This window comes from Magnolia sinica, chromosome 6 (genome assembly GCF_029962835.1).
Source record: "Magnolia sinica isolate HGM2019 chromosome 6, MsV1, whole genome shotgun sequence".
NCBI lineage: Eukaryota > Viridiplantae > Streptophyta > Magnoliopsida > Magnoliales > Magnoliaceae > Magnolia > Magnolia sinica.
The window spans coordinates 19569096-19577220 of NC_080578.1; positions in this window are offsets into that span (position 1 = coordinate 19569096).

Here is an 8125-nt window from a genome sequence, read left to right on the forward strand (position 1 = left end):
ATAAAATACATAAATCATGGTGATAGAGTAGCCACCGTGATACATGGGTTTCTTCCAAGCCGTGGAGTTTTATGAGTTAGGGCCAAAATTTAGGTATATCTAAGGCTTAAGTGGACAACAACCCAAGATGCAGTGGTGATAATAATTCTGACCATTTGAAACTTTCCTAAGGCCTATCATAATGTTTATTTTCCATCCAACCTGTTCAACAAAAAATACATAGACATGGATGAAAGGAAAACAAAAATATCAGCTGGATCCAAAACTTCCTTAGCCCTCAAGAATTTTCAACAGTAAGAAATTAACCCCTACTGTGTGGTCCTCTTGTGTCTTGGACCTACCTTAGTTTTTGATTTACATACTAGAATGATATTTAAAAAAAAAAAAAAATGGATGATCAGTGGGATAAAACACATACATCATGGTGGCCACTCAAAGCTCTTGTCTGTTGCCAGCAGGAGACAGGTAGGTGTCGGACGCAATCCGCGTTTGTAACTCAATATGCTCTTATTGCACTGAGTAAACTTTGTTGGGCCTACTGTGAATGTATCTAGCCTAGCCACACATCTTATTTAAGGGGTTGAGACCAAAATTTAAGCATACCCAAAGATCAAGTGGACCATACAATAGGAAACAGTTGGAATAATGACTTCCACTGTTGAAAACTTTCTAGGCCCCACAGTGATGTTTATTTCTCATCCAACCTATTCATAAGATCACACGGACATGGATGAAGTGAAAACACAAATACAAGCTTGATCCAAAACTTCTGTAGCCCCCAAGAAATTTTCAACGGCAGATGTCCAATTCACACTGTTTCCTATGGTATGGTCCACTTGAGGTTTAGATGCACTTCATTTTTAACTTCAAGCCCTAAAATTATTTTGTAAAATGGATGGCCAAAGTGGATAAAATACATAAATCACGGTGGACGCCACAAAGTTTACTCAGTACGCAATCCTCTTCCCTCAGATCTCACGACTTAGTGGGCCCGCTTATTCATCGAATCCGTCCTCTCCACACGCGCACACATACATTCTCTGTGGCACTCGTGCGATGTCACTTTTTCCCAATACCCTGCTGTAAGCCAGCTCGGCTTACGGAGCCACTGCAAGTGGGCCCCACATGTCGGCCACAAGCTGTTCGAACCGGTGGTCCCCACCCGACTCGAGCAAAGCGGGTTTATTTTGTGTGGGGCCCCTCCTTCTCATGGGGGGGAGTGGTTCAATAAAATACGCCGTGAGCCGTTCTGGATCGTACCCAAGTGGGCCCCACCATTCTCCACTCTCTTTTTTTTTTTTTAGGTGGCCGGCTGTGTGGGGCCCACTCTCGTGGACCACGTCGACGACCAGCACCACTCAGTAAGTGGTCCCACCAACGGATGAGGTTGCCCGGACTCCCGCGTGGGCTTGTCCCCGGCAAGGAAGAGATTGTACGAGGCTGGCAAACAGCATCTACCAACCAGGATTTGACACGTGGATTCAGAGGTCACGTGGCTTTTTTTTAATGCAATCTTCATCTTTATTCCCCACCGAATTTTGGAGCCTGGTTCCTCCCTCCTAGTCCTTGTACACTTAAGTGGGGCCCACCGTTTTGGGCTTATGGAATCCAATCCGTCCATCTGGGTTCCCTCATCATGAAAGTTGGACGCTTCAAAGATGAGGCCAATCCAATTATCATGTGGACCACTACAGGAATCTGAAATGCTGGCCGTTGTTTTCTATGACGTGGCCCACCTAATTATATAGACTTGATATTCGGGAATCCCATCATCATGGTAGGTCTCACGTAACACATAGGTTGGGTAGCACATACGCAATATGGTGGGGCCCACTATAGAAAGCAATGGATAACCATACAGAGAACCTAGAAAGTCAGGTGGTGGTCCACATGGTGGTTGGATTGGCCTGGTTTGTTTGGGTCTACCTTGCATGATGGGATGAAGCTGATGGACAGGCTAGATGCCATAAGGACACGACCAGGTGGGCCCACCTACGAGAATGATATGTTTCTCATGCCTTAACCTCCTACAAGTGGGGCCCATTGATAGATGATATAGACTGCTTATCTAATGGACGGTGGATGTGGAGTCCTTTGCAATCCCTTGAGATTGAACAAAACTAACCTTTGCATGTGGACACTTGAGGGAAAGAACATAGGCCACTGACTATATTTGAAGTAAAAGCAAAGGGATTGGATGGACAAGATCTTCCAATTTGGGAGATTTTTTTGGGCCATGCTCTTTATCTACTCCGTACCCCATCAGATCAACGTTCCAGATGACCAAGCCGTATGTCTCACTTGTCCCAACTCAAGGATGCTGTATTTAGTCTGGAATTTCCAACTAAGGATCTTATTATTTCAGACTAATGTAATGAGTGGTCCAAATTCATTAGGCAAAATCGGATGGTCATTACCGTATGCTGTCTAAAGATTTTGGGTTGTTGTCCATCCACATTTGGATCAGAGATTTGTATGGTCTGGATCGCAGTACGACTATGCAATGCATGCAATGGATGTGACCACAACCACTTTAAAAAATGCCAGTAGAGATTTTATCAAATTCCTACTCCACAACAAACTCAAGCCCAACCAAAGTTATTGAATGGTAGGCCCTTAGTTCAATTTGAGTTGGGTGTAAACAGTAAATAACACAAAGTCAAACATATTTAAGACCATTTAACATATAGGCCTTGCGTCAATTTCAATCATAAATCCTATTTTCCGAACATTAATATTGGAACTTACATAGCATAGAGGCCATGGCATAGACTACTTCAATGCCAAAATGTATTTTCTTTGTTAGCCATGATTTATATATGCATGTTAGTCGTAACTCATATGGATCATATGGAATATATAGTTGAGTTGAGTTGAGTTGAATTGGGTCGTGTTGCCTTAACATGAATTTGAAAGAGGTGGCAATGTGGCAGCGCTAGGATTGGGCTAAGCCCTGGTCCCAACCTTTACTTGCTCAGCCATCAAAGAAAAAGGGTGATATGATCCAAGGTTCGCTTGATTTATTTATTTATTATTATTTTTTTTTGATATTACCTCCATCTTTATACACGGTTTTGATCTAAAAGTGTTTTTAAACTACACATGAAGACCACTAACAAGCATCGTCCATTTTATTTTTTTTTAACATTGACCCACTTGATGATTGGATTGAGCCATTTATCATTAGCCTTGACTTAGCCATGCCCAGACATAGGGCCTAGATTTCAAGCCTGGCCCAATCCTCCAGCCAAGTTTTGAGTAGAGCTTACTTGACTCAACTCGAAAAAGCTCACATCACCTCAGCTTAAAATTGGATTCAAGTCGAGCTGGTTTTTGGAGCTCGAAAAATTTCGAGATGAGTTTGAGCTTGCCCAAGCTCGCCTCCACTCTGATCGAACCTCAACTCGAATCAACTCAGACAGTTCAATGAGTCGGTTATTTTGATATTAATGCTACTCGCCGAGTGTTTTATGAAATCACTCAACGAAGTGTTGTTTCATGTGCCTACATTCTCCACAAGATTGGCCGGTGGTGAGGAAAGAATGGATACTAAATAAGTTACTACAAAAAAAAAAAAAAAAAACCCTTTATATTATAAGATTTTCCTCATATCTTAATTTTGATGCAGCTCGCCAAATGTTTGATGAAACACCTCTAAAATGTTGTTAATGTTTTGTATTGTGTGAGAAACTAAGGATGCCCTCTATGTATTTGAGAAAATGTTGCACATGCTCAAACTCTGCTTGAACTGGCCCGAGGTGCTGACCAAACCAAGCTGAGCTGACTAGTCAGGCTTGAGTACCAAGTCAAGCCGAGTTCGAGTTGAGGTTAGTTACTTGCTGAGTTGTGCAAGCTCGACTCAGTTCAACTTGTATACAACTCTAGTTTTGAGACTAAAACCCTGGCCCAGCCTAGTCCATTATCAGACCTAAACCTATGCCTCCTAAAGTTTGGGATTGAACCACTCAGGTTCAAGTTAGATTGGGTTGCCTAAGGGCTCAGGCCAAGCCTGTCCCAACTTGAGGTTGGGTAAAGGATTTCAGCCTCAGCCATACCCAACCCAACCCAACCTAACCTAAAATTTGGGCTGTCCTAGTCAGGTTGGGGTTGGGTGGGTTGCCTAAGCTACGGTGAGGCCAGGTTTAGGATTTCACCCTAAACCAAACCCAATTTAAAGTTGAGATTGGCCGGTCTGGTTAGGGTCGAGCCCAACCCAAATTCCACCCCTATTAATGGGCAAAGCTAACATAAATGGGGCATATATCAATTTAAACCGCACACGTCTTTTGTACGTGTCACATAGCACAAACCCCTTTAAACAATGGCAACTTATCGTGAAGTGTCGAGTGTCGAGTTGTGTGGGCCCCACGGTGCTATATGTATGACATCCACACCATGCATCATGTTTGCCACCTCATGTTCTAGCCAATCCAAATTCAGATAGTGTAAAATCATGCCTAACACATGTCCTTTGGCACCATGGATTCGAGGGGATTTCAAATCCCTTGGTTGTTTGGCACCATGAAGTAATTGGGGGTTTCAAATGGGTTTGGAATTTAGGGTGAAAACTTGGATTACATCTAGATTTCTACCGAGAGTTGCATGTGTAACATGTGTGTCACTTGACTATTAATCTATTGGACACATGGCCCACTAATGATACTCAAAATAATTAGATTATAAATTGCATCACTATAATTACTTTAATATGATGATCAGCGTCGTCCAAACATTGTCCATGTAAACCAACAGTTAAAAATCATTAGTTACATAATCTTATGCTTGTGGACCATCCAAGACTTGGAAATTCATCATTTTCGGACAAAGTATATATTTTAGCAGGTTTATTACAACCATTGTGTCAAACATTACATACATTCACTAATTAAAGATACTAAAGTTGATTTAGTGATTAAATTCAAACCCCCATGAATATACTATGGATAGCTACTTTTGGATTAAAGTCGATTCTGAATCAAGGGTGCCAAACACAATAGGAGGATTTCAAATAAGGGATTCCGAATTAGGGGGTTCTAAATCCACGCTCCCAAACAAGCTCGATTCCGTGTCCCTAGGGCTCCTCTAATGAATGGATTAGATGGCATATGCACACGCACGGTTTGGAAGATTTTAACGGGTGCCTCAGTCTCATATATTCCTTGTGTGGTGTGGTCCACCTCAGCTCGGGCTCTAATTGGAGTGGATATATGCATTCTTCAGGATGGGCTTATTTTGATCGAGAGTGCCATTCTACACTGATCAAATCTCATATAGAATATATACCTCTTTTCCAAAACTCGTGAACCCAATGCATGCTCCTAGGCCCCATTGTTTAGATATCATGACAGTAAAATCAGACGGTCCTGGTCATCAGTTAAGCTGCACATTGACAAATGATAAAAGAATCTGACCAACGGAGATCTTTTTTCTACATCATTTCTTTTTCATGGCAGTACACGGTAGGGTGGACTCGACTGCATGCTATAGATGTAGCACATGTGGGCCATATTGCTGGTGGCCATTTAGGGAGTGTTTGGATCTTATGTTGCTTTGAATGAGCTACTTATGCTATAAGTAGTTTACCTTGGTTTCTACTTATTCAGCTCATAAGCATGTTTAGTAACCAGTATACTTATCAAGCAAAAAGTAGAAAAACATGTTCGGTTTCTAACATCATAAGTAATTATTTCTCAAGTTTGTTTGGTCCCCCTCACATCCACCATCCATCATGTGGGGCCAATCTTTGATGTGGACCATTCATTGTATGGGCCCCATCTTTGGTGTAGGCTGTCCATAATACAGGGCCTACCTTAGATGTGGGCCATTCATCATTATGGCCTGACCATTAGTATGCACCATTCATTATGTAGGGCCTGCTTTTGATGTTGGTTATCCATCAAGTGAGGCCCACCATAAATGTTATTAGGATGCGGATTGCGTCCTATCCTCGCTTGTCTCTAACCACGAATGGGCAATTCTGTGGGCAGGCCCATGATGATGTATCTTTTTATCTATGTTGTCCATCTCTTTTCTCATATCATTTTAAAGTATGAGCATAAAAATGAGGAAGATCCAATGCTCAAGTGGACAACACCACAGATGACTCTTGCATTTAATGTGACCCAAGCTTATAATTTGGTGTGGTCCACTTGAGGGTTGGATCTACTTCATTTTTTGTGCACATACTTTAAAATTATCTAAGAGAAGAGATGGACGGTGTGGATAAACAGATACATCACGGTGCGCTCTCCCACAAAACTGCCCGTTCATGGCTAGAGACGGGCCGGGGTAGGACACAATCTATGTCCATGTTATTGTCCATCATGTGGGGTCAACCTTCAATATCCACCGCCCATCATGTGAAGCACACCTTTGATGTCGATTGTTCATCATGTGGGCCCACCTTCGATGTGGTCCATCCATCATGCAAGGCCCTCCTCAGATACGGGCCACGCATCATTGGGGCTGACCTTTGATGTGGGCCATCCATCATGTGGGTCCTACCTTGATGTGGATCATCCACCGTGTGTGGCCCACATTGTTAATTGCTCATCATGTGGAGCCCACTTTTGATGTGGATTGTCGATAATGTGGGCCCCACCTTCAATGTGGGTTGCCCATCATGCAGGGCTCACCTTGGATGTGGGTCATTCCTCATTAGGGGCCAACCTTCAATGTGGGCCATCCATCATGTGGGGCCACTTCAATATGGGTCATCCATCATGTGGGGGCTAGCTTCAATGTCCACTACCCATCATGTGGAGCCCATCTTTGATGTAGACCATGCATCATGTAGGCTCCACCTTTGAAGTGGGTCATCTATCATACCAACCCGCTTTAGATGTAAGCTTCTTACCGTTATGGCCTGACCTTTGATGTGGACCATCCATATGTGGGCCCACATTAATATGGGCCATCCATCATGTGAGGTCCACATGGAAGGCCCACCTTTTGTGTGGGCCATCCACCATGTGAGTTCCACCTTCAATGTGGACAGTCCACCACGTGGGGCCTCCTCTGCTATGGACTGTCAGGGAGTCTCTTTTAACAAGAAAAATTATGCTAAAAAAAACTCAAAATAATTGCTTATTAAGGTAAGTAACTTTTGACATATAAGTTACTTTTATGCTTGCCAAACTAACTTAATGAAAAAAGTAAATTACTTACGGAAGTTAAAAAGTAACTCATTTGGTGGTACCCAAACAAGCCCAAGTTACTTTACATAAGTTACTCACCCTCAAGTAGAGTACCATGTTTGATAAACAATGAACTTATCAGCACAGAAGTGGAAAAGTATGTTTGGTTTCCAACTTCATATAAGTACTTACCTCTTGAGTTTGTTTGATCCACCCTCGATATGCACCATCCAACATGTGGGCCCAACCTTTGATATGGACCGTTCGCTATGTTGGGCCTGCATCAACCCTACCTTCAATGTAAATCATTAGTTTTGTGGGGCCTACCTTCAATGTGGACCATCCACCTTGCGAGGCGTACCTTGGAGGTGAGCTATCCATCATGTGGGGCCCACCTTGTATGTGGACCATCCATCGTGCAGGCCTACCTTTAATGTGGATTGTCCATCATGTAAGGCCCAACCTTGAAGTGGGCCATCCATCAAGCAGGGCCTGCCTTGGATGTGGGTCATTCATCATCAGGGACCGACCTTCAATGTGAATTGTCCTCACGTGGGGCCCACTTTGATATGGGTTATCTATCATGTGGGGCGCACCTTCAATATCCACCGTCCCTCTTGTGGAGCCCACCTTTAATATGGACCATTCATTGTGTGGCTGCCCATCATGCAAGGCCCGCTTTGGATGTTAGCCCATCATCATTAGGCGCTTACCTTTGATGTGGACAATCCATCATGTAGGCTCACCTCGATATAAATCATCATAATGTGGGCCACCTTTGATGTGGATCATCTATCATGTGGGCCCACCTTTGATGTGGACCGCCCATCATGTGGGGTCTCCTTCGATATGGACTATCCAACTTACATCACATAAGATAACTTTTAGAATAGTGTTTACCAAACTAATAAGTTTTACCAAAAAGTAACATAAGTTTAAAAAAAATTACTCATTGGGTGGTTATCGCGTGTAGAATTTGCAAACCGTTA